Consider the following 27,260-nt stretch of genomic DNA (forward strand, 5'->3'; position numbering starts at 1 on the left):
GAAGTTGCTTGGAAGCTGCAGGGGAGAAAAGGGCCCTGGTGGCTCCCAGGCCAGCAAAACCACTAACAGGGTTCCCATGGAGCCACATAAGATCAAGGAACCACAGACAACTGAGAAAGGAACCACTCAGAGGCTGGTGAGTCATTGCGAGGGACTGGCACATGGCCCATCCCATGGGAAGTGTTTGGAGTGCAGGCAGTGGGAAAGATAGGCCCACCAGGGGAACACTGGGGCAGCTGTTCTGCCCTCCAGTCAGCACAGGTCCAGTCAGTGGAGTCTGGTCAGAACTGTAGAATGGCAGGAGGTGCAGTTTGCTGAAAAGACTCAGGCCCAGACCAGATTTCCACACAATCCAAGTGTGCCAGACCTCACAAGACCCAGAAATGCTTACAAAGTCAATAATTAAAACCTGAGCTGCACAAAAAACCTTCCACAGGGAATCAGCAGCAAAGCAGGAATTCAGCTCAAGCACAAAGCTCAAATGCTTGTTCCCTTAGGAAGTTCCCCATTTTAGAAGTAAGCAAAGAACAAATTAGTTTCAGTACAGAATTTAAGTGGTGGGAACAGCAAATAATCCAACACAGAACTGAAAGAAAAAAAAAATACCCACAGATCAGAGACAATGTTTGTTATTAACCATTAAAGTTTTAACACCACCGAAGAAAACCTGTAAAACCTAGAAGGACTGAAAGCCCCCAGGCTCCCAAGCCAGGGAGTGGAAGGCTGTGGGCCTCAGTCATGCCACCCTGACAACTGCACCCAGCCCAGCAATGACCGCCAAGCCAACACCGGAAGTGCCCTGGGCTCCTGAGCTGAGGCAGTGGGGGGCCAAAAGCCTCAGCCATGGCCCCCGCAACCTATGCAACTAGCACAACAATGACTGAGCTGCTGCTGGAATCCCCATGGTTTCCTCTGCTAGAATGAGGGGGTGCCATGTGCCTTGGCCATGCTCCCCTCCTTCTTCCTTCTCCCACCCTATTTCTCTCTCCCTTGCCTTCTCCCCCTCCCCCCAACTGCTCCTCAATGACATCTTAAAATGTAAAAAAAATAATATTAATAAATTAATAACTTTTAAATAAATAAATAAATAACCTTATTTCAATTAAAAAAAAAAAGATGTTAAAAAGAAGGTGAGCTAGTTTGAGACCCAGGACCAGAGGAGTGACACAGCATCAGAGCATGCTACATACTCCCGCCCATCAGAGGAAACTCATTCAGACCTGGCATTTCTGGATACCCAATATAGCAACTGAAGGCAGTCGTGGTGGGCTTGTTTGTCCCTAGATCTAATGGCATTCCTTCTGACCACACCAGGGTGACTTGACACCACTAGCAAGGAGAATTTATTGGGAGTCTGCCAGAAAAACTCTACCAGGAGAGACATTATCCTTTCCTACCAAGCTTAATACATCTCTTCTCCACCAAAAGATGCATAAGCTGATGGGCAGAACCAGAAAAAAGGTCCCAGCAATATCAATTGATCTGGTCTGGGAAGCCCCTTTTTCCCACATGGGATGATACTCTCCTCCCTGACCCAGAGACATTGGGGGATGTGGATGTGTGGATAAAACCAGAAGAAGAGACCCAGTCACAGCAGCTGACATGGTAAGGGAAGACTCTTTATCCCCACAGGTCAAGACACTGGGGCAAACAGAAGGCAACAGGTAAGCAAATCCTTTCAGAGACCTCCCCCATGAAAGAAGCTTGTAACACCAGCACAGACCCATAGAAGCCACAGCAAAACCAAATAAACAAAGCACACCAAAATAGTACCACAAAAGTCCTGAACATTAAACTGCCATTGGAACCACAGTCCACAAAATTAAACTATATACACATGTTAAAACCAAAGAGGGTGACTGTCTGCTAAAATAAAATATTTAAATAGGATCTGGAGTCTTGTAAATAATTAACAATTTCCAGAACACAATTTAAAAAATCACCCATCATACCAAGAATAATAAAATCACAACTGGGTTGAGGAAAGAGAATCAACTGATGCCAACACCAAGATGAATTAGATGTTGGAATTATCTGACAAGTATTATAAAGTAGCCATTATAAAAATGCTTCAACAAGCAATTACAAATTCTCTTGAAATAACAACAAAAAAGACAGTACTAGCAAAGAAATAAATATTATAAATAAATTCAAATTGGAACTTCAAAAGTTGAAAAATATAACAAGAGAAATTGAAAATTAGCCAGATGGGCTCAATAGGAGAATGGAGATGACAGAGCAGAGAATTAGTGAACTTGAGGACAGAATAATAGAACTCACCAAAGTTAAAAAAATAGAGAAAAATAGACAGAAAAAAAAAATGGACAGAGGTTAGAGTCCTGTAGCACAATAACAAATGATCTAACATTCATATTGTCAGAGTCACAAAAAAAGAGAAGTGGTGGGGCTGAAATCTGAATAAATAATGGCTGAAAACTTCCCAAAATTTGGTGAAAGATATAAACCTACAGATATAAGAAGCTGAGAGAACCCCAAACAGGTAAACCCTAAGAAAATGTATGCCAAGAAACATCATAATTAAAATTTTTAAATTGAAGACAAATTTTTAAATAACTTTTAAAAGAACAAGAAAGAAATAATACATTACCTGTAGGGTAACCCCAATTAAATGACAGCAGAGTTCTCATCTAAAACCTTGAAGACCATGAAGAAGGAAGTGGCACAATATTTTTCAAATGCTAAAAGCAAAGAACTGTCAATCAAATTCTAATGAAATTCTGTATCCATCATATCTATACATCTACTCATCATATCTATATCTGTATACCTATATATTTATCGTTCATAGCGGGAATAAAATGGAAATAAAAAAAATTCTCTAATGAAAGAAAACTAAAGATCTATCACTAGCAGATTTTCTCCACAAGATTTGATAATGTAAGTTATTTTACAGGAAGGAAATTATAAAATGGAGGAATGTTGGAGCATCAGGATACAAAAAGAAGCAATAGAAAGAGCAGAAATCTGGGTACATAAATTAGATTATATTTTTTCTCATGAGTTTTATAAATCATGTTTAATGACTACAACAACAATTATGCCATCATTTGATACTCAAGACAATGGTATTTAAAACTGGGGAAGGAAGAGAAACTTAAATGGAAGTAAGGTTTCTACATTTCATTTGAAGTGATGAGATGTTGATATCAGCAGACTTTAATAAGTTATATAATTATTTATATATCTATACCATCTATATTTAAATCATATATTTCTATATATAAAATATCTGGCACAGCCACTCTGAATATTATGCAAAAAGATAAACTCAAATACTTGATAAATAGATCAAGATGAGATCCTAAAAATATTTATATAACTTCAGGAAAGCAAGAAAATAGAAACACAGGAAAAAGTACTGGAGGAATAAAATAGAAAATGCATAATAGGATGGCAGACTTAAGAATTAACACATCAGTAATTATCTTAAATGTAAATTGTTTAAATCTGCCAATGAAAAGCAAGAGATTAAAAAACATGACCTACATATGTGTTGCTTAAAAAAAACTCACTTCTAATTTAATGACATAGGTAGATCATAGGTTGAAAGTTAAAGGATGTGCAGTATGAAAATATACCATGCAAGCATTAATTTTAAGAAGCCAGAATGGCTATTATAATACCTTATAAAGTAGATTTTACCAAAAATAAAATTACTAGGTACAATAAGAGATATTATGTAATGTGAAAATGATTAATCCACAAGAAAGACATAATTCTAAATGTTTATGGACCTCAAAACAGAGCCTCAATAATATATGAAACAAAATCTGAAAGAGCTGAAAAGAGAAATATACAAATCCACAATTATAGTTGGAGACTTCAACATCTCCATCTCAGAAACTGATAGGAACTCTACACAGAAAATCAGCAAGGATATAGAATATCCGAACAACACAATTAACCATCCGGATTGAATTGGCATTTAAAGAATACTCTACCTAACAAAAGTAGAATACACTTTTTTTTCATGCATCAGTTCATCAAGATAAGCTACGTCCTGTGGTATAAAACAAACCTCAAAAATTTAACAGAATAGAAATCATAGAGTGTGTTTTTTGTTCATAGTTAAATAATCAGATATCAATAACAGAAAGGTAACAGGAAAATTTCTAAATCCTTGAAAATTAAATAGCACACTTCTAAATAATTCATGGGTCAAAAAGGAAGTGTCAAATGAATAGAAGTAGATAGATATGGATGTAAATAAAAGCACAAACATATCAAACTCTATGAAACTCAGCTAAAATGGTGATGAGCGGAAAAAGTATACCATTAATGCATACTAATAATGAAGAATAACTGAGATCAATACTGTAAATTTCTGCCTCAAGAAATTAAAAAAGAAGACGAAAATAAACTGAAAGCAAGCAGATGGCATGAAATAATAAAGAACATATATCAATGGAGTTGAAAATAGAAATTCAGTAGAGAAAAAGAAATGAAACAAAGCCTGGTTTTAAAAAATAATAACGTGGATTAATATTTAGAAAGACTGACATTAATAAAAAGAGAGAAGACACACTTACCAATATGAGCAATAAAATAAGGGACATTGTTACAGGTGTTATTAGCTCTTTAAAAGATAGCAAGGGAATACTGTCAATAGCTTTACATTCATAAATTCAGCAACTTAGAAGAAACGAACAAATTACTCAAAAATTACAAAATAACAAACCAATAAATATGAAAAAGATAATTTGAATAGCCTTATAATCATAAAATAAGTTGAATTAATAATTTAAGAGCTCCTGAAAAAGAAATCTCTAGACCCAGATGGTTTCACTAAAGAATTCTACCAAACATTTAGAGAATTAACACTAATCACTTCCTGAATAATTTTAAGAGGCCTGTATTATCCTGATAGCAAAACCAGACAATGACAATACAAAAAAAGTAACCTACTGACCAATATCTCTTATAAACTTAGACACAAAAAAGTTCAACAAAATGTCAGCAAACTAAATCCAACGATGTGTAGAAATAATTATACACCATGACCAAGTGGGGTTTTTCCCTGGTATACAATGCTGGATCAAAACTGCAAAATCAGGAGCAGAGGAGAGCCCCTGCTGACAGCTGGCACAGCCACCACTGCCACAAGAGTGGCCTGCCACCACTGCCAGCACAAAGGTAGTCCTCTGCCACAGTAGCAGCCACTGCTACCACAGCATCCATTGCCATTGCGGCAGCCCCTGCTGCCATGCAGGTGGCCCACTAACCACTCAACTGCACTGACACAAAGAAGGTCACCAGCAGAGATGGGAAAAGAGGTGAGTGAATGCAGACTCATGACTCAGTGGCCCAACCCACAGGAAGAAATATGCTGCCTCCCAGAGTAGCACATCTGGAGCTGGGAGATAAGTGCACAGCCCACACAACTGCCTTGATCCAGGGAAAGACACACATGGAACCCTGGAGAGTGTAGAAACTCAGGATAGCCAAAGAGAGTATGGATGAAAATTACCAACCACCAGCAAGCCATCCTCTAACTGGAGGATGAAAGGACCCAGGAGGAGCCTCTGCCTGTAGGAAAAAGAAAAGAGAAACCCCATCCATGGTTACCCATTCAGACAGAGGAGTTCTAGTGTACCCCAGTGCACCCATCAGGGTCACTGGACAGTAGCTGGAGTGCCAACAAGCTCACCCAGGGTCACCTGCCCCAGCCAAAGAGTGAAGGGCGCAGGTACTTCTCCCCAAAACTTGAGAGCTCACCCACATCCTTGATGACCAAACACAGTGTCACTAATGTTAGCAAGAAATCACTAAGTGCCCCAGTGCCTAGGCCATGGAGTCACATGCAACCTTGACATTGAATATGGCCGAAGAATCTACATAGAGACTGTACTGCTGCATCTACCTGAAACCAACACTAACGCACCCTACTCGATGGTCAATATAAAACTCATCTACAAAAGACAGGTTCTCTCCTCAAAGCCCACTCCAGAGTAATAGAAGAAGCAACTTCTCTACCAAATGACCAGATTTCAATGAAGAAATATTAGAAATATGAAAAAACAAGAAAGTATGACACCATCAAAGGAATATAATTCTCAAGTACCAGACCCAATAAAGCAGAAAACTCTTGAAATGACTGAAAAGGAATTCTGAGCAACAATCTTAAGGAAATTCAGCGAGACAGAAGAAGACTCAGGGGACAAAATGAAATGAGAAAAACTATCCAGGATATGAAGAAGAAATTTATGAAGTGATTAATACCTTAAGAAAGAACATAGGAGAACTCCTGGAACTGAAGAATTCATTCAAAATAATAAAAAACACAACTGAGAGCTTAAGTAGCAGGCTAGAGCAAGCAGAAGAAAGAATTTTTGATCTTGAAGACAGTCTTTTCAAAATAATCCAAACAGACCAAAAAAAAAATAATAATAAAATAATTAAAAAGAGAAGAAAAACTAAGAGAGCTACCAGACAACCTTAAGTGCATAAACATCCAAATTATGGGTGTTCCAGAAAGGAAGGAGAAAGGAAAAGGCATGGAAAACCTATTCAAAAAAATAATAGCAGAAAACTTCCCAGGTATAGGGAGAGACATGTACCTTAGATCCAGGAAGCTCAAAGATCCCCAAACAGATTCAATCCAAAAAGATCCTCTCCAAGATACACTATAGTCAAACTGGCAAAATTCAAAAGACATAGAGAGAACCCTCAAAATAGCAAGAAGAAAAGTGTCAAGTCACCTATAGGTGAGTCCTTATCAGACTAACAGCATACTTCTCAACAGAAAGTCTACAAGCCAGAAGAGAATGGGACGATATATTCAAAATACTGAAAAAAAAAAAAAAAAAAAACTCACAAAAAACTGCCAGCCAAGAATACTAAACCCGGCAAGGCTATGCTTCAGAAATGAGGGGGGAATAGTACATTTACCAGGCAAACAAAAACTGCGGATTTTACTACCATGTGACCAGCTCTACAAGAAATCCTCAAGAGAGTCCTGCATCTGGAATATAAAAACAATAATTATGACCATAAATACACAAGAAAGAACAAAACCCACTGATAGAACAAAAATAAATTAAAGAGGACATGAAACGATGGAAATACAGCCCATCCTCTTGTATTGGAAGAATTAAAATTGTGAAAATGGCCATACTACCCAAAGCAATCTAGAGATTCAATTCAGTACCCATCAAAATATCAATGACATTCAACACAGACATAGAAAATAATCCTAACATTTATGTAGAACAACAAAAGACTCCGAAAAGCTAAAGTAATCCTGAGCAAATAAATAAATAAATAAATAAATAAAGCCTGAGGCATTACGCTAGCTGATTTCAAATTATATTACACAGCTATAGGAACCCAAACAGCATGGCACTGGCATAAAAACAGACACTCGGACCAATGGAACAGAATAGACAACCCAGAAATCAAGCCACGTACTTACAGCCAACTAATCTTTGATAAAAGCACCAAAAGCATACAATGGGGAAAAGGCTACCTCTTCAATAAATGGTACTGGGAAATCTGGACAACCATAAGTAGAAAAATGAAACTAGACTCCTACCTCTTGCCATATACCAAAATCAACTCAAAATGGGTTAAAGATAAATATAAGACCTGAAACTATAAAACTCCTGAAAGTAAACATAGTGGAAACACTTCAGAAAGTAGGACTGGGCAAAGATTTCATGAATAAAATCCCCAAAGCACAGGCAACAAAAGAAACAAAGTCATTATTTTTACTAAAAAAATCAGTAAAGGAGCTGAATAGACATTTCTCAAAGGAAGATATACAAAAGGCCAAAGGACACATGAAAAAATGGTCGACATGACTAAGCATCAGGGAAATGCAAGTAAAAAACCACAGTGAGATATCATCTCACTGCAGATAGACTACCTATTATCAAAAACACTGAGAATAACAAATGCTGGTGAGGATGCAGGAAAAGAGGACCCCCTTCTACACTGTTGGTGGGATTATAAATTAGTGCAGCCATTATGGAAAACTGTATGGATGTTTCTACAACAACTACAGATAAAACTGCAATCTAGCAATCCCACTGCTGGGTATATACCCAAAGGAATGGAAATCATCATGTCAAATGGCCACCTGCACCCCTATGTTTTTTGCAGGTCTATTTACAATAGCCAAGATATCTAACCAACCTAAATGTCCATTAACAGATGATTGGATAAGGAAAATGTGGTATATACACACATTGGAATAATACTCTGCTATAAAAGAGTGAAATTGTGCCATTTGCAGCACCACAGATGAACTTAGAGAAAATTATGATAAATGAAATAAACCGGGCAGAGAAAGACATAAATGCATAAGACATAAGTCCTCACATATAAGTGGGAGCTAAAAAATAAACAAATAAATGAAAAAAGAAAGAAAGACACAACAATCACAATAATTTGTTGAACTTTGAAAGAAGAGAACAGATTGAGGCCACTAGAGGTGGAAAAGGGGGAGGAGGAGGAAGATTTAGGGAGAAATTGGTAAAGGGCTACATTACATTGTGTAATGTTGAATATACTAATTTTCCTGATTTAAGTATCACATATTGCACACAGGTATTGATATTCAGTACTGTGCTCCACAAATATGTACAATCAATTATGCTTCAATTAAAAAAATTACAAAATCAGTCAGTGTAGTATACCATCTTAACAAGCTATGGGAGAAAAATTATATGATTCATATCAATTAAAGCAGAAAAAGCTTGACAAAATCCAATGCACATTTATAGTAAAAACCATTAGCAAATTAGGAAAAGAAAGGAATTACTTAATCTTTTTATTATGGGCTTCCACAAAAAAACCTATAGTTAATATACAGAAAGGTGAAAGACTAACAATGTTCCTCCTAAACTTTGGAAACAAAGAAAGGATGTCCACTTTTATTGATCTTATTCAACATAGTACTGGAATTTCTAGGCACTGAAATATGGAAGAAAAAGCAATGAAAAACATACAAGTTGGAAATAAAGAAGACTATATCTGCTTACAGATGACATAATTGTCTACATAGAAAATCTCAAGGAATTTACCAAAAATAATCATAAAATAAGTGAGTTCAGCCTGGCCACATGATACAAGATAAGCATACACAAATCAATTGTATTTGTATATAGTAGCAATGAACACACAGACACCAAAATTAAAAATACAATACCAATCACATTTACAACCAAAACAAATAAAATACTGAGGTCTAAATCTTTTAAAACATGTACAAGATTAGTATCCTAAAAACTACAAATTGCTGATGAAAGAAAGCAAAGAAAACCTAAATAAATTACAGATGTACTATATTTGTGGATTGGAAGACATGGCACAGTAAAGATATTAATTCTTCCCCAAATTTTATACAGGTTTAATGCAATTTTTATCAAAATCCCAAAACATTTTTTTGTAGATATAGACAAGCTTATTCTCAAATTTATGTGGAAAGGCATAGAACCTAGCATAGCTAAAACTATCTTGAAAAAGAACAAAGTTAGATGAATTAGTTTACTAGATATTAAGGGTTGCACAGTGTGATATTGGTGGAAGGACAGATGCATAGATCAATACAGCAGAATGCAGGACTCACTATAGACTTATACAAGTATGCTCAACTGATTTTTAGCAAAGTGAAAAGCAATTCAAAGAAAAAAATATAGCCTTTTCAACAAATGTTGCTGGAGCAATTTGGTATCTACAGGCAAAAAATAAATGTTGATCTCAACCTCTTGCCTTGTACAAAAATTAATTCACCTCACACCTCATACAAAAAGCATTGTTGTGCTTTTGACTCAGGTCTCTGTTTCTTTATTGACTTGGGAAAAGGACCGAGGCAAACGGGACCCTCACCCAGGTAACAGTGGAAGGAGAAAGGGCAAAAGGTCAAAAAAGGCCTAGCTAATTCTCTCCAGCCCTTTCATTAGGCACTATCCATTCTTGAGGGTGGAGCCCGCGTGACTTAATCACTTCCCCAAAGGCACCACCTCTTAATTCAACATGAATTTTGGAGGAAACATACACATTTAAACCATAGCAACTAGTGTCTAGATTACATGAAGAAATCTCAAAATTAATCAGTAAAAAGCATAAACAGTCCAATTAGAAAGTGGAGAAAAGATGTGAACACATACTACACTAAAGCTGATATATAGATAGCAAATAAGCACACAAAAATATGTTCAGCATTATTAGCCATTAGAAAAATGCAAATTCAAGCCACAAAATGATATCACCACATATTTATCAGAATGGCTAAAATAAAAAAAAAAAATATTGACCACACAAAATGCTGGTGAGGATATGAAGAAACTGGATCGCTCATATATTGTTGATGGAGAGAGCTAGTTGCATTCTGCCTTTGTCTCTATGCCACTAACCTCTTAATCACAAAGACATTGGACAGGCATAAAGCTGGTCTGATCCAACGGTGCTCCTGGGTATCACTTCACTCTTTCCTTTTACTTAAAAGTGTGACAGGATTTTGAATGCAGAACTTGGTACCTTGGCTGCATGCACTCGTGGCTTGAATTAAAAAGAAAGAAAAAAAAAATTTTTTGAGATTAGTACAAATTTTATCTTACTTTCCATCATCCAATTTCACCAGCTACTACTTAATGTTTTAAACCTAGGGCAACTCATATGTTGCTACATTTAATTTTACCTGTCAGCATTGTCTAATTAATATTTAACTTTAAATAAACACATTTAATTTATAAAAGCAATAACTTGCAAAATCTTAAATAATTATTTTTTATTACTCTGTGACATATTTTTGTATCTTTGTATGTCAGCTACTTGGTTAGAGACTGCTTTTTTCTTAGATTTGTTAACTCTTTTTTTATATCAAAAGTGTTCTGTGTTTTAGGATATGTGTCATAAATTATATTAGTCATCCTCCACTTTACTGATTTTAACTTTACTCTGTGGGTACTTAGACTTTTAAATGTTCCAGAAAATCATCATTCTTCATTTTGATTTTTTTGGAAGTGAAATCCATTTACTGAACCAAAAGTCATTCTCAAATCACAATGTTTTTCTGTTTTGTTCCACTTGTCCAATTTTGCTGCAATAGACAGTAGCAAGAGGTTAGAAATTCCTGTAAGCTAAATAATAAAATTAAGAAAATATGCCTATGAGAAAAATAATTTGAAGTTTAATAATACTCTATGAAGTTATAAAAATTATAGGATAAAAAAATTGTTTTGGCCAGGTTCAGAAATTCTCATGACCTAAATGTCATTCAGTGCACTGAAATGTAAGCTCTCAATTTAATATAAAAACTGATGCTTTTACCTGGTATTTTTTCTATATATGAAGATAGGTAATGTGGCCTTTATCTTCAGAAAATATTAGAAGCACAAAGGAAAAGATTTCAAAGAAATCATGCTATATGTGGTTTTGTGGTATTCTGCATGGCAGTATTTTCAGTAAAAGTCAAATATCATCAAGTTTAATTATATCTAGACAAATATACTTTCAAAGAGATTATTTTGTTTCTTTGGACAAACATGAGTATTCTTAGCCTATAAGCCTTTTTTTAATGTGAATGCATTGTAGAAAATGGCAGAATCTCCCTCCACTTATTCAATATCCAATTTGCAGTTTCAGTCACTAACAATAATCATTTTGCATTAGACTGAATTAAACTAAATTATACCAACAGTAATTTAATATGAAGGGTATTGCAAGTTTATTGAAGAATAAATCGTATTAGTAAAGAAATGCTATAAATTTATGAATTAATGTGAACTTATCAGTTTGAAAATATCTTTATTAAAATAGTTTGTTTTCATTAAGAAAAATTGTAGGATAATACAATAAATGATAATTCAATCAATGACATAGGAATAATTATAATATAAGAAGAAGAATTTTTTTAAAAAGATATTGTGAGGTTTTAGATTTACTTCACTGATAAGCCATTTATTTAGCTTTATCACAACGGGATGTTTAGGTGACACAAGTTTACCCATAGTTTAAACTATATAGCTTCTTTGTCATGTAGACAATTATATTTCTGTAGCTAATCTAGATTTACAGAGTTTGGTAATTTTGAGGCTTGGTTGACCTTTATATGTGTACCATTGCAAGGTAGGTTTTTCATAATACGCTTAGTTCCTGAAATCCTTTGACTATTTGCAGTGCCCTGAATGGTCCATGCTTCCTGGCTCCTTCATCTGATCTTTCTGACTTGAATCTCCCCCGCCCCAACCCTCTTCTTAGACTGTTCCAAAATAATTATAGTATTCCTTTCCATATCAGGGTTCACAACACCACATTGCAATGCCTTGCCTCATTTTATTTCTAGACCGAGCTGCATTGACTGTGCCAATGTAAAAAGAATTGGCACATAATAACAACTCCATAAGTATGACTGCAAGTTAGAAATAAATGCCTCAGAACATTGCTGAACCTATTCATTATTTTCACAAAGCCCAGTGAAATCTTTCAACCCTACAAATATGTATGAAGATAGAAATAAAAGGAGCTAACAATCATTGATATTATGCTGCTATGTGCCGGGCAAGGAGCTGGGTGCTGTGCATACAATATCAGAGAAGAGAAAAGCATTGATAATTCTAAATTCCTTTGATAAATAGATTTGTGGGTAATAATCTCAGTATAATTAATTAATATAACCCCCTTCCTAACACTCTAATATATTACATTATTCTTATTCTTACACTCTAATATATAAAACCCACATCCTCACCTGTAAGGCTAAAAACAAAAATAAAATCATTATGATGTCAGAAACATACAATAAAAGGTTCTTTGGATATTCTACATATGCTGAAAATGATTTCTTGTCCTGTGGTAATATATGAAACTATGTCCTCCTCATGCTTGCTAAATCATGAACGTAATGTGTAAAACATATGTTCATGATGGGTAAAGTGCTAATATATAGTCACCAAAGAATGTGGAGGAAGGTTGGAGCAGTAATGGCCTTGGCTCCCACTCACATATCTCTGTCCAAGAGAGCCAGTGTTGTCTGTGTATTTTCTATTTCTGTTATTCTTATTATTTTTTATATATAGGCTTGTGATCCCTGTACTTCCTATCCTACGTCAGGTTTAAATTCTTAGAGAAAGGCAGATGATATTTTTTATTTCTTTTGTCAATTTCAATAATTTGGGCTGTATACAAAATTGAACCTATTGATCCACAATTAGTAGTTATAATTGACTTTTCTATTTCTAGTGATGGATTTTTACTGGTCCAGCTGTACACTCTCAGCTGTTTTGAGCAGTAGCACATTAACACAGACAAATGTACACACACAGTTGCTTTCCATGCAAATTATGATACTCTAGAACAAAGCAACATATAAAACCCGTGAGCTACAGAAATTATAATCTTAATGGTGCTTACTTAGCAGAGCACACTAGCCATGGAAACTAACTAAATAACTCCTGGTGATAGCTATGGCTCAGAACCTGAGGAATCACTACTAATTCCTATATGTTTATGCTAATGTTTAACACTACAGATAGTATAGGACAATCTTATGGAGTTGTAGCCTAATAAATATTTAGAATTATAGAATAAACAAGAAATGGAAGAAAAACATTCAGCATTCTCATGTTCCTTCAGTCTTGATTAAAGGAAAGGTAACCTCCATAGTTGGTTAATTTATTTTTTCTCTGCAAACTTTATGATGTCCCTGTCAAACAGCAATCGAAACAGTATGTTAGCCTGACCAAAGCCTAAGATGCATTTCTAGCATTTAGCATATTTCCTATTCAATGCATGCATGAATCTTTTGAAAGGAATACAGAGAAACCCAGCTCTTTATTTAAGGTATCTAACATAAAAAAGCACATATTTTAATCTCCAATAAGTTCTTTAAGTACATTCTTTAGATTCTCATGTAGACCATAAAGTTATGGAAGACTGATGACTTCCCAGTGAAACTACATCCTGGTGGTTTCAGGGTGATGTCAGGCTTTTGCCTCTCCTGGAAATACATGAGGTAGCAGTTGATGAAAAATGGAAAATCAGAGGGATGTACATATAAACGCATTACTTATAACAAATGTCACACATGGTTTTCAAATGAATTTTTCATAGAGCGTGAAATTATATAAAAGTGGCTTCCAAACTGTTTGAAATTATTATTTGAGCTCTGATGCCAGCTCGACAGATTATCCTCTGAAAAAATAATTATTTGTATCTTAATTTCTTACTTTTTTGGAACTGATAATTGTGATGCATGGTTTCACAAATGGGACTTACTTCCAATGAAAGTAGAGTCTCTAATTGTAAGCTATTAGAGAATATCTACAAACCCCCCCCCATATTTTAAAAATAATCCTCCTTCTAATATAATATTACTTGTCTAAAAGAACCAGAGTTCCTCTATGTATCAGTTCCCTCCCTAGTTTTTATGCAACAAATCTCAATAGTAATGGTTTTAATTTACAAGAATAAAAAGCAAATACGAATATCTTTAATCTTCTGAAATCATCAAAATAATAGTCATTTAATAATTTGGGACTTCTCCCATTAGAATTGAAAGCAAGCTAGAGACAGTAGACTTCTCAGGCAGTGAAAAATACTAATTATAATAATAGCATCATGACTAGTCTCTCATGACAAAGTTGGCAAATTATATTAGTGATTTCAAAAACATTTTCTGGGCCAGCCCCATGGCTCACTCCGGAGAGTGTGGTGCTGATAACACCAAGGCCATGGGTTCAGATCCCATATAGGGATGGCCAGTTAGCTCACTGTTTGAGCGTGGTGCTGACAACACCAAGTCAAGGGTTAAGATCCCCTTACCGGTCATCTTTTTTTTTTTAAAAAAAACAAACATTTTCTTATTTTTTCTTTCCAGTAAAGTTTGTTGGAAAATTGTTTATCATGACATTATCTGTTTTATTGTGTGTATGTGTTCGTGAGTGGGGTTCAGAAGAGAATGGGAAGTATATTTAATATCTTGGGCTTATTCTTCAAATATATCTATCTAGAGTCTTCAAACTGTGCTAATAAGTACCAGCCACTGGTTTGTTTTTTGGGAGGTAGAGTAAACAGGTCGAAAGTGGAGAGACTGTGAGTAGCAAATCACAAATTTGGTCATTTCAGTTCAAAATTGACATAACTTAGTGAAGAAAATTTGTGTGCCTATTCAAAGATAATGTGTATCCAGAAGGGTCATTCTTCTGGGATGGGAGATTTTTCAGTTTTGATTTTAAATTTGATAATTAAAGTAACATTTAAACTAATATCACAAATGGAGCATACAATACATATTTACCAGAAATCTCTCAAGTATATTACCTTATTTTATGGATGAATGGTAGTTCATAGGTTTCAGAATGTGCTAAAGTCATTTAGAAAATGTTCTCACTTTTTTCTTTAAATTTAATGTTTCCTGCATGTTCTTTACCTCATGTTATTCTCTTCCTAATCTTCATTTCAATTTATGGTTTATCCTTGTGCATATTCTTGCTTAAGCACTCTTTACCTAAAAAATACTCTAGAAGGAAAGTAAGATAAGCATTTTAAACAAATTTCTATTCTTTTCCTGTATAAAACAGATGGGGAGGAGGGGATGGGTTAATGAGGAGAGTCTGTTAGGGGGTGGATTACTTACATTTAAATGTCTTTTTCTTATCTGCATAGCATTTATAGCATTATCTTGCAGTGTGATTTTTCATACTTGAGAACTCATGGTTTTTGTTTTCAAAATGGCATTAAATTTTAAGCACCACTGCATAACATTTTTATCTTCTGTTGGCATTTTGAGAAGGCTGAGAAGGTGTTATTTGTGCTTACCCATCTTTAACTCACCGAGTTAAGCACTGTCAGAAAGAAAAGGGAAAATGTTGAAAATGATCTTTTCCCGCTGTGTTTTTCTAGAGACCCAAGGCTTGAAGCATTTTAAACAATACAAACACCATCCGCTATAAAATCTCAGGGCTTGTCTCCTCCTGTTCAGCAGGAATCAGGTTCAAATACCTGCATATTAAATAGTGTCTAGGGCCGAGCCCGTGGCTCACTCGGGAGAGTGCGGCGTTGGGAGCGTGGCGACGCTCCTGCCGCGGGTTCGGATCCTATATAGGAATGGCCGGTGCACTCACTGGCTGAGTGCCGGTCACGAAAAAGACAAAATAAATAAATAAATAGTGTCTAGTCCTCTAGGACAACAGCTTACAGTATTCCTTCCTGAACTTCTGTAATAGAGGAAGGTGTGGTGGGATGCACAGCACTTGGGAAATGGTAACATAGCTGGATTCACCTGATGCCCTTTTCATTCTACTTTCATCATTTTTTCAAGTTAACAAAAGAGCAGAGCTCCCGTTTTGAGTAAGAGTAAAGGAAATGAAGAGAGACCACGGAGTTCCCTGGTAAACTTTTCTTTTCACCCAGATGGATTTGAATAGTTCCCAAACCACCATGGAGTTTGCTGGTTTCATTATGCTGATCAAACAAGTTTTAATTTTGCTTGATAAATGAAAGCCCTAGCTTGCACCAGTACAGATATGGCTATTAAAATGGACACAGCTTAAATAAACAGTTTTTTAAAAAAGGTTCTGCATTTATCTAGGGCCCTCTAGGGACCTTACTTTAGTCTTTGGTTGACAATAAGGTCAACTTTACTGATTAACTCAGCCTTATTTTTCTCTTTAATATAATCCGTAAAAAGTCTTTTCAAGGTGAATCAATTGCTTTATAATGCCCTTATTAGCAGGTTGTATTAAAATACATTTCATTTACCTTAGGGATGCTACTTTTTGTACTTCCCTTTATATAGTTTAATTATAATCCTGACTCACCACCACAGTGACATGAATTTAAATTATTTTCCCAGGAATGGAAATTGATTGGGCGGATCCATCCACAATTTTTTTCCAGTATGTGATGCCTCCACATGTTTTCCAGAATGGAAGGGTCTAGGCGGTGTGGTTTTTAAAGAAATCTCATAAGGCTATATACCCTGAGTAATCTTACTCACCGTAGTGCAAACAATTCCACCAACAGTGATACATTCTTTGGTTCTTAGGTGCTATCTAAATTTAAAGTCCCTGTTCAAAAGAATGGATCTCTGGGAGGCATAATACCTTAAACTCCCACACATTAATATTTTAAAAGACAGTAGGTGACAGTCTTCTATGGAAAGGTCTCTGTAGTCCCTAGAAAGTAGACTCCAAGGGAGTAGTCAGTTGTCTCCTATGGGAAAAAGGATTAAAGAAGAGAAATATGAAACTACCAAAGCCATGCTGGCTATGTATAATCCTGCATGCATTCTCTCCTGGTCCTCTTGCAATAAAGTGGAAAAAAATTATTTGAGAATGCTTTGGGTGAATCAGAATATTTGTGTGTGTGCGTGTGTGTGTGTGTGTGTGTATAGTGAATCTGTTTCTGTACATGGCATTGTAGGGCTATACAAGCTTCTAAAATCTTGCTTTACTTTTTTTGGAGGGGTATAATCCATATATTAGTGTTAATTTTTAAACAAAAATATCAGAAAAATCAATAAGATATTCTTATTTAAAAATTATGGTATAAATATCTATTTTTCTTTTTTTAAAGATTCTACAAAAAACAATTTTAATGATTACATAATATGCCTTTATATGAATGTACAACAATTTTTTAACCTTTCTTTTGTTATTGTCCCAATTATTAATTATATATATCATGGTTATATATTTATGTGGGTGTGTGTATAACTTTTTAGTATAGATTCTCAGAGTAGAATTGTATTAGTCTGTTTTTGTTGCTTATAACAAAATTTTATATCCAGTTCCATGGGTACTTTATAAAGAAAAATGACATTTATTGCTTACAGTTTCTGAGGCTGGGAATTCCAAAGTCCATCTGGTAGTGGTGACAGGGACCCAAGGGTCTCACATTGCAAGGTGGTGGAAGCAGAGAGAACAGAGAGAGAAAGACTCTCCTCTTCTTTTAAAGCCCTCACAACCACACCCCTGACTACCATTTTTAATCCATTCACTACTGCATTGTCCTACAATCCAATCACCTCTTTAAGGCTCCACCTTTCAATTACCATAATAGGATTTCCCACCCTCTTAACAGTCACAGTGGGGGCCAAGTTTCTAATATGTAAAACTTGGGGGACACAATTCAAGCTTCAATGAGTTTTGAGGGGACATAATTCAATCCACTACAAGAACTAAGGAAAAAAGTTCTCTGTTTTGGATCAAATTATTGCATCAGAGAAAAAGAATAAAAATGTTTAAGGTTCTTGCCAAATTTCTTTCCAGAAAGGCTGTCATAATTTTTCATTTCTACCAATGGTGTCTAAAAGTACAGATTCACCATATTTAAAATACTTTTTCAAAATTAATAGAAAAAAATCGTGTGTCATTGTCATTTGAATTTGCACCATTTTTGTTACTAATAGCATTTAAAAACACTTTCATGTTTCTCAGCTATATGTAATTCTTTTTTGCATATTCTTAAATTTGCTTATTTTTGTACCACTTTTTAAAATTAACTTTTTATTGTGAAATAATTATAGGTTCATGTGGAGTTAAACAAAACAAAACAAAAACAATATAATCATGTTCTCAATCAGGTTCTCCCAATGGATACATTGAAAGCCATGGTACAGTACCACAATGAAGATATTGACATTAATACAGTCAAGATATAGAACATTTCCATCACCATGAAGATCTCTCATGTCATCCTCTTACAGCTACACTCATCTTCCTTGTGCCCCTACTGCCTCCTTTACCCCTGGTGAGCACTAATTTGTTCTACCTTTCTATAATTTGTCATTTCAGGAATGTTACATAAATGAAATCATACTGTATACAAACTTTGGTATTGGCTTTTTTCACTCAGCATGATTCTCTGGAGATTCACCCAGATTGTTGGGTCTTTCTTTAGCTCATTCCTTTTTATTGCTCAGTAGCATTCCATGGTATGGATTCACCACAATTTGCTTAACCATTCACCTTGTCAAGGTCATCTGGGTTGTTTCTAGTTATTGGCTATTACAAATAAAACTATTACAAACATTCATATACAGCATTTTGCATGAATGTAAGTCTTCATTTCTCTGGGATATATGATAGAGGGCAATTACTGAACATATGATAGTTGCATCTTCAGCTTTTAAGAAACTACAAAATTATTTTCAAGAGTGGCTGTTTTCATTCCCACCAGCATGTCTGAGGGAACCAGTTTCTCCACATTTTTGTCACATTTGATGTTATCACAATATTTTATTTTAGCCTTTCTGGTAGGTATATAGTGATAGCTCATTGCAGTTTTTGTTGTTTTGTTTTATAAAGAAATTAATTTTTAATTGGCATATATTGATTATACATATTTATGTGTTATAGAGTTATATTTCGATGCATACATATAATGTGTGATATCAAATTAGACTAAGTAGCATACTCATCATTGTAAAACTTCATCGTTTCTTTGTGGTGAGAACATCTGAGCTCCTCTCTTTTAGCCATTTGTGAACTTACAGTAAGAAATTGTTAATTATAGATATCTAGTGCCACAATAATTTATTTTTTCTATCTAGGTGTAATTTTCTATCTGCTAACCAACCTCTCTCCTCCTTCTCCCCTTCCCAGCTGCTAGTAATCACAATTCTACTCTTTACTTCTAAAAGTTCAATTTTTTAAAAAAATTTTAGCTCCAACATATGAGTGAAAACATGTGGTATTTATCTTTCTGTACCTGACTTATTTCACTTTATGTAATGTCTTCCAGACTTATCCATGTTGCCACAAATGACAGGATTTCCTTCTTTTTAATGGCTGGGTAGTTTTCCATTGTGTATATATACTGTATTTTCTTTATTCATACATCTGTTGATGAACACGTAGGCTGATTATATATCGTGGCTATTGGGAATAGTGCTGCAATAACATGGGGATACAGGCATCTCTTCAATACACTAATTTCCTTTTCTTTCGATAAATTCCCAGCAGTGAGATTGCTGGATCATATGCTGGTTCTATGTTTAGTTTCTTGAGAAACTTCCATACTGTTTTTCATAATGGCTGTACTAATTTACATGCCCACCAGCAGAGTTCCCTTTTCTCCCCATCCTTGCCAGCTTTTGTTATTTTATTTATTTATTTATTTACTGTCTTTTTGATTATAATCATTCTATCTGGGGTGAAATAATATCTCATTGTGGTCTTAATTTGCATTTCCCTGATGATTAGTGATATTGAGCATATTTTCATATAGCTTTTAGCCATTTGTATTTATTGTTTTGAGAAATATCTATTCAGTTTGCCCATTTTTTAATCACATTGTTTTTTTGCTGTTATGTTAACTTCCTTGTATATTCTGGATATTAACGTCTTGTGGAATGAATAGTTTGCAAATATTTTCTCCTTTTATCACTTGTTGCCTCTTTGCTCTGTTGATTGTTTCTTTTGCTGTGCAGAAGCTTTTTAGTTTTATGTAATCCCATATGGCTATTTTTGTTTTCATTGCCTGTGCTTTAGAAATCTTCGTCATAAAATTTTTACCCAACCAAAGTCTTGGAGTGTTTTCTTTATGCTTTCTTCTAATAGTTTTATAGTTTCAGTTCTTATACCTAAGTCTTTAGGCCATTTTGAGAAGATTTTGTATATGGTTACAGACAGGTGTCTAATTTCTTTCTTCTGCATATGGAACCACAAAAGACCTTAAATAGCCAAAGCAATCCTGAGCAAAAAGCACAAAGCTGGAAGGATTACACTACCTGATTTCAAAATATACTACAAAGCTGTAGTTACCAAAATAGCATGGTTCGGGCATAAAAACAGACATAAGGGCCAATGGAACAGAGTAGAGAAATAGAAATAAACCCTTATATCTATAGACAAGTGATTTTTGACAAGGGCACCAAAACCATACATTGGGGAAAGGACAGCCCTTTCAATAAATGCTGCTGGGAAACTGTATATCATGTGTAGAAGAATGAAATCAGACCCATATCTCTTATCCTATACCCAAATCAATTCAAAATTAATTAAAGACTTAAATGTGTAACCTGAAACTATAAAGCTATTGGAAGAAAACACAGGGAAAATACCCTACAGCATCAGTTGGGCAAAAATTTTATGAAATTCTAAAGCACAGGCAACAAAAGCAAAAATAAATGTATGGGATTCTATGTGTATTATGAGAATTCTAAAGCACAGGCAACAAAAGCAAAAATAGACACATAGGATCACATCAAAATAAAAACTTATGCACAGCAAAAGAATCAACAGAGTGAATAGGCAATCAGTGGAATGGGAAAAAATTATTTGCAAACTATTCTTTCAACAAGGGGTTAATATATTTGGAAGTTAAACAACTCAACAGCAAAAAGACAAATAATCTGATTTAACAATGAGCAAATTATCTGAATAGACATTTCTCAGAAGAAGAATACAAATGGCCAACAGCTATATGAAAATATGCTCATTGTAGTTTTAATTTCATTTTCCTAGTTTTTAAATTGTTGAACATTGTTTATGTGCTTATTTTCCATTTATGTATCATCTTTGGTGAAGTGTTTAAATGGGATTTTTTGTATCTTAAGCCCATTTTCTAATTGGATTGTTTATTTTATTTTTTACTGAGTTTCAAGAGTTCTTTACACATTCTAGATAATAGTCCTTTGGTTGACAGTTGGTTTGCAGATATTTTCTCCAAGTCTATAGCTTGTTTATTTCGTTTTCTTAATAGGAGCTTTTACAGAGAAAATATTTTTAATTTTGATAAATTGCAATTTATCAATTTTTCTTTGGTATCCAGCCCAAGAACTTTCTGCCTAGACCTAGATCCTGAATATTTTTTCCCATATTCTTATGTAAAAGTTTTATAGTTATATATTTTACATTTAAGTATGTTTTGAGTTTTATCTTGAGTTAATTTTTATATAAAATGGCTATATACTAAGTCTTGAAATCAGGTAGAGTGATTTCTCCCAATTTATCCTTCTTTTACAAAATTATTTTTAGCTACTCTAGTGCTTTTGCCTTTCTGTATAAATTTTAGAGTAAGCTTGTCCATATCTATACAATGTTATTGTGGGATTTTGATAGAAGTTGTGCTAAAACTGTATAGCAATTTTGGGGACAATTGACCTCTTTAGTATGTTGTCTTCCAATCTATGAACATTGTATGTCTCTCAATTTACTTGGGTCTTCTTTGATTTCTTCCATCAGCATTTTGAGGTTTTCATTATAGAAATCTTGTTAGATTTACCTTTAAGTATTGCATTTGCTCAGGCTGATGGTAAATGGTAAGGTATTTTAATTTTGGTGTTTATGTGTTCATTGCTGGTATATAGAAATACAATTAATTTCTGTATGATTATCTTGTCTTCTGCAGCCATGTTGTACTTGTTTATTAATTCTAAGAGTGTTTTTTGTAGATTCATTGGGATTTTCTATGCAGACAATGATGCCATTTACATATATGAATAGTTTATTTCTTCCTTTCCAATGTGTGTGCTTTGTATTTCTTTCTCATGCCTTATTGCACAGGCTAGAAACTGCAGGACTAAGTTGAACAAGATCAATGAGAGTGGACATTCTTGTTTGTATTCTTCTAACATGTCTTGAAAAACCTCTCTAGAGTATTTTCCACAGAACACCATTTCCATGAAATATTCCACACACATTATGAGAAAAGTCATTTTTAAAAATTGAATACTAACCTTAACACTGAGCTAGGCATGGAGAATACAAGGTAAAAATAAAAAAATTATCTGGGTAAAATAAAAATTCCTAGGTTATACCTAGGTAATACATTTTTCTGGTGACAAAACTCAAAGATTTTATTTTTAAAATTTTTGTTTTCAAATTTATAGGGGGCTGGGGAATGTAATGGAAGATTGCAAAGATCAAAAATTGTAATAGATAATTATGATAAAAATGAGAAAAACCACTAAAAGTATATTTTTGCTAACCCATTGTCCTAGCTTGTTCAATTACTAGGGGTTGTACCTCAATGGACTTAACTAAATAGGAGGAAGACAGACAATTAGAATTTTCAAAAAAAAAAAAAAGGACTAATTGGTAGCAAAAAATACTATTTGTGTAAAAATGTTTACTATGATAATTCTCTCTCAACTTCAGTATTTGACACAAGATAGGTGGCTTTTCAACATAATCTATTATAACTGTGATTAAGGAGATTATTACATTGATTCTTCAAGAAATTAAGAAAGTCTTCAAGAAATTAATTAGGCCTCAAAATTCCAAAAAAGCTAAATATTAAAAAAACAATAGTCATAAGAGATATGATGGAACAAACCAGACTAGGTATGTTAGCATACATTTTTTTTCGTATTTTTAATAGGTTTCATTGCATGCAATTTCTTTGAATGTTTGCAACTTGCCACAAAACCATATAGAGTTATCTGAAGAGTTCTGGAAGGAGTTTCCTATTAAGTGACTAATGAACTAAGATCTAAAGGGTGAGGAGGAGTTACCTGGGCCAAAGAGTTTGGAGGAAAGTCCTGCAATGACCTTGTGAGAGCTGGAGCAGGATGATTTTAGGGACCTGAAAGAAAACAGTGAAGCTGAAATGCGGAGGCTGAGGTGGGGTCTTTGTGTGGGATGAGATTAGAGAGGTGAGAAAGAGCAAGACTGTACAGCCTTGAAGGACAAGTTAAAATATTATCCTAATCCTAAAATCAGTGGAAAGGCTTTTCTAAAGCCTTTAATCAGTGGTGGTGGTGGTATTCATTTACATTGTGAAAAAATCACTCTAGGTGTCGTGTAGAGAACTCAATGGGAGAAAACAAGGCAGAAAGGCCAAGTAAGATGTGTATTCCATTAGCAAGTGTAAGATATTCTGGTGGCTTATACTTTGGTGATGGCAGTTATAATAGAGAGAAAAGGGCAGATACTAGAGATATCTAGTATTTAAAATTGATAGGATGGCTGGTAGTACCATTCATGAAACAGAAACACTGGGTTACGATCAGGTTTTAATGAAGCTGTAGTCATAGCTGATATTTCATAGGCCAAGAGCAGGGAGAGAAGTGAAAGTATCCTGTGACCAGATAGTAAGAATTCTAACATTTAATGTCTAGATAGAGGATAAGACTGCAGAAGATGCTCAAATAGAGTAGCCAAAGTTGGAGGAGGAAACTTGGGATATGTAGTGTCTCAGAGGCTCAGAAAACAGTGTGCTCAACCGTGTGCAGCTTGAAGGTCCATTGGCTTCATGACGTGAAATCATTGGTGACTTAGCAAGAGGTCTTTTGTTACAGAGAAGAGAAAATCTGGACTGGAGTGGGCTGAGTGAATGCTAAGTGAAGGAAGAGACAAAGTTAGAGACAAAGTTAGAGAATTCTTTCGCTACATTGAACACTGAAAAGAAGGCAAAAACTAGGGCAGTTTTGAGTTTGGGACTCAGCCTTGCCTTTTATTATGAATCCATTCCTTATTGTCTAATGTAGCAGTTTTGCAAACTAACTGTTGAGGTACTTATTTTGTAGAATTTTTAAAAAAATCTTTTGAATACTGCCACTTACTTCTAATCTAATTTGTAAAGAGGAAAATATTATTCCTAAGCTTTCTATTTAGTCTGGACATTTGCTGATGAGCCCAGTAGTACGTAACCTCAATTAAAAATACCGTTTTTTTTCTTAAGGGATTTAAGCACAGAGTTTGTTAATATCATTTATGTAATATATTTCAATTAAATTCTATGCCATTAACTGGGAAATGTACCAACTTGCCAATAACTCATTTGTCCTGTTGAAGGACCAAGATACTGGTTGTGTTTACATATAAAATAACTTGGACCATTATAACTCATAGTCACAGAATAATTATGAATTATTTGAAAGGCTTAAATGGTTCTGAAAGAGTCTGTTCTGTGTTACTGGCCTGAGAGTTAGTGAATATTATTGAGTAGAGGTATTTGCATTGTTACATGATTTCTGTGATGCAGTACAATTATAATAATTTTTTCTTTTGCTTCTATTTTAAGAGAGAGTCAGTACATTTACATTTTCTTTGATTAAAATATTGCCTGAGTTGGAGTAAAATGAAATATTTCAACATAAAAGGAAGGAGGAAGATGAAATGTTTTGGCTGAAACTTTATAGGAGTTAAAGATAGTGCTTTAATAGTATTAATGTATTTTGAAATAAGATCTCGAAGTTTATTACACGTGTTATTTGGTTCTTCAAGGATTGTGAAAGGAGGCATGTAATTAAGGAAGAAAAACTTAATTGCTAATTCTTTCTCATCTTGAAATTTACGTAGTGGGAAGTTATAAGATGTTTTAGTCAGGCAGAATTTACGAGTAGAAATTTAAGTTTAGGAGAAACATAAGAACATGTGAAACTCTATTGATGACATTTTCACTTTGGAAAGAGGTGGTAAAAATTTGAAGGGAGTAATTGGTGCAAAAACATTTGGTGGGAATTTATGACAATCACAAACAAATTATTTTGAACTTAAAAATTAACCAATTTTTTGTTTCTTTATTAAAACGTTTTCTTCTCTTTAGTGATGTACTTTATAACTTTTATATTAGGAATCTGCTAAGTGACTAGAAATTCAAACCCATTCCCAATTCTTTTTCTAGTCCGATTATTTTTTTCTTTTATAAAAACTATGATTGTCACTTTACAGTGTTTTAGCTTGAATTAGTTATGAGGTCCCCTTAAGTATCAAACATTTATTCAGTGAACATGTATTGGGCGTCTCATATGTCAGGTTGTGTAACAAATTCACATAAGTGTATTTGGAAGGTTTAGTATTTAAAAGAGTGAAATAGACATTTAAACACACTGATGATTCACTAAGGGTTATATGAGCTCCAGTAAGCAAATGTACAGGTTATAATGAGAACTTCAGAGAAGACAAATCATAGAAGGTGCTAGACAGATGATAGTAGAAGTAATTGGTAAGGTTTCAAAGGAAAAGTGATCCTGAGGTGAGTTTTGACAAATGCCCATGAATTTCATAGGTCAGAGGACTGAGGAGAAGAGGGAAGTAATTATTAACAGTAAAGGGAATGGTGTAAATGGAGATAGCAATCTGACAACTTACTTCAGTCCAAGAACTACCAGTGGAGTGATGGGGTCATGATGCACAGGGGTCCAGGCATGCTGAGGGGGTGAAGGATCTTCTCTGAAATTTATTCTATATTGTGTGGGCAATGGCAAGCTTTTGAGATGTTTTATTCACAGATATGTCATGATAAGATATGGATTTTAGATATAATGCCTAGGCAATATTTAGTGAAGTATGTGAAGGCCAGAGACCAACTAGGAGTCCACTGTAGTGTACGAGTGCTGCACAAGAGAGTTCATGTGGCATGAACAAAAAAGTGGTCATGGGTAAGGATAGACAGGACAGGTGAAAGATCAGTTGAGGAGAGAAAGAATTTAGGATATGCTAATTGATTGGCTATGTGAAGAGGAGGAGACTTTCAGGTTTCTGAAGTTTGGTGCAGCGTCCTCCAATAGGGAATACAGAGGAAGGAGCGAGCTTATTTTAAGCATATGGAGAGGGATTGTATTAATGCATTTATTTTTGTACCTGTTGACTTTAAGCAAGTTGTCAAGTGGTCAGTTGGATATTTAAGTCTGGCACTTAAGAGTCTAGTCCAGATGTAGATATAGATTAAGGAGTGGATGTATTGAGTGCTCATTAGGTGCCAACTGTTGTTTCAAAGTATATTAATTTATTCATTCCTCATGAGAATCATTTGAGGTAAACACTATTACTATCATCTCCATTTTACAGAAAAAGAAGCTGAGGTACACACTGTTAAGCAGTTGACTCAACATTGCTCACCTAGTGAGGGGCAGAATCAGTATTCAAACTGAGTTCAGGCAGTCTGACTTCAGAGCCCAACCCCTTTACCACCATACTATACTATTTTTCCAAAGTCTGAATCCCCAATACATGGAAAGAAGCATCGTGGATATTAGAAGCTTAGTGGCAACATGCAATATTCTACCATTTCAATCCCAATAATTAAAAATAATTATCTTTTTCACTTAAGTTTCTCAAGTTTAAATCCAGTATTTCTATTAGAGGAATCATTCTCCTAGACACACTGATTAACTTGGGGCATATTCGATTTATTGCATTACCTTCTCTCACATATTCAGTGGTACTCAGTCTGATCCATCTTCTCGCATCTGACTTCTAAAGATGAATTTGCTTGCAGGTGCTTTAATTTATACCCTCATCTTCTATTGCCTGGACTATTCTGTTGGCCTGTAAATTGTCACCTCACCTTCAGTACTTCCCTGCTCCAAATTGGTCACACACGCTGCAGTCTAAATTATAACTCAA

Source organism: Cynocephalus volans, chromosome 1 (assembly GCF_027409185.1).
Source record: "Cynocephalus volans isolate mCynVol1 chromosome 1, mCynVol1.pri, whole genome shotgun sequence".
In the NCBI taxonomy this organism is placed as follows: Eukaryota; Metazoa; Chordata; class Mammalia; order Dermoptera; family Cynocephalidae; genus Cynocephalus; species Cynocephalus volans.